This window comes from Grammomys surdaster, unplaced genomic scaffold (assembly GCF_004785775.1).
Source record: "Grammomys surdaster isolate TR1022 unplaced genomic scaffold, NIH_TR_1.0 126063, whole genome shotgun sequence".
NCBI lineage: Eukaryota > Metazoa > Chordata > Mammalia > Rodentia > Muridae > Grammomys > Grammomys surdaster.
The window spans coordinates 1,743,254-1,745,072 of NW_021620873.1; positions in this window are offsets into that span (position 1 = coordinate 1,743,254).

Consider the following 1,819-nt stretch of genomic DNA (forward strand, 5'->3'; position numbering starts at 1 on the left):
TGAATCTTCACACCCATGGGTCCATTGAATCTTCACACCCATGGGTCCATTGAATCTTCACACCCATGGGTCCATTGAATCTTCACACCCATGGGTCCATTGAATCTTCACACCCATGGGTCCATTGAATCTAAGCTTCACAGGAGCTCAGTGAGGTGGGGGACTATAATGAGCCATTATAAACCAGAAAGCAAGATACAGATTAGTTATGTCACTTGTTCACATGTCACACAGCAAGTAAATAGCATACTGTCAACCATACCAACTGGGTCAGTCCTCCTGATCTTGTAGAAGCTGCAACTGGACAGGCAGCATTGGGGTCCCCCATGCACACTGAGTTCTCCAGACTAACTGGTTAGTGGCCTTTCTGTTCCCCTTCCTTGAGAGCTGGGTGGTGTGGTGTTTGTCCAGGGAGGTCAATGTGGAAGGCACCCCTTTCCCATTTCCTGTCTTGCTGAAATCTCCGAAGACTACAGGAGCTTAAAGCTGAGTGAGTTTTGTCAGGCTACTTGACAAACCAATCAAGGTTTGAGCCAGCCTTGTCCACCTGAACCACCAGGCTATATTATGAGAGTCACTGGGATTCCCTGATATCTTCCTGTGAATGTCCTTGAATATCTGAAATACCTCACTCACCTGGATCCGACTCCACCAGAGGTTCAGTGTGAGGGAAAATGCATCTTGAGCTCTGAGGCAGCTAGGCCAGTCTGCGAAGGCTTGAAGCCAGCTGATGGGCCCCAAGTCCTAGGAGGCTTGTTCCCTACTTGAAGGGCCAGGTACTACTCAGCTTCAAGGAGGAATTCAATCTTGATTTTTTGATTCTTACAGAAAGACAAAAACCAACCGACCCACCAAATCAACAAACAAGCTAGAAGCCTTGATTTTTAGGTGAAAACTTTAGATTTTGGACATTCATTCAAAGTGTTTGAAACACGAAAAGGAAACAAACATGATACACTGGACCTTTATGGGTCTGTCGCAGTCACTGGGGGTCAGCACAGGAGCTAAGCAGACAGAGAGTGGGAAAGGGAGGGACAGGCAGAACTCTGGGAAACCTGGGTCTATCCCTGCTCTAGCTACCCTGTGCCTCATACCACATGGGCATGCGGTCTAGGGTCTACTGACACGGCCAGGGCATCACCAACATGGCAGTGGCTAGGACTTTTCAACACTAGCAAGACCTCCTTAGCCTCTACAGTCCTGGCCAGGCCCCTCCCCAGGCTCCAGATACTGGTTACCTGGAATAAATGTGTTCCCCTGTGTAGTCAACAAGTGCCTTCGGTAGGAAAGAGGTCTTGAGTTGTTCTGGGGACAAGTGTCTATCTAGATGAGTCTGCCTAGTGAAGTCTCAGTTTTCCTGTCTCTATAGTGGAAAGATCTTTCTTGGGCAATCACAATCACATGTTCAAAAACACAAAGAATATCTGATTAAATTTTTACTGGTTCCTAAGGGGGAGGGAGAAGGGCGGGGGCAACCAACTAAACAGAAAAAAAAAATAGAAGACAACACAACGGTGGTTTGTTTCTTTTTAAATAAACTAAACTACTGCTTTTGTTGTTTTGTTTTATTGGCTTTGTGTTGCTGTTTTAGAGATTAAACCCAGGGCCTTGCATAGGCTAAGCAGGAGCTCTACCACCGAGCTACATCCTAAGCATGTTTTAGAAATCAAAATCAAAAAATAGCAATGCTGTTGCTATGCCCACTTTTATTCCTAGGACCCCAGTCAAAGAGGATGCCATGGTTCAGCGAGGCCGTTGTCTTGTAGCAGGTGCTCTCTCTCTCTCTCTCTCTCTCTCTCTCTCTCTCTCTCTCTCTCTC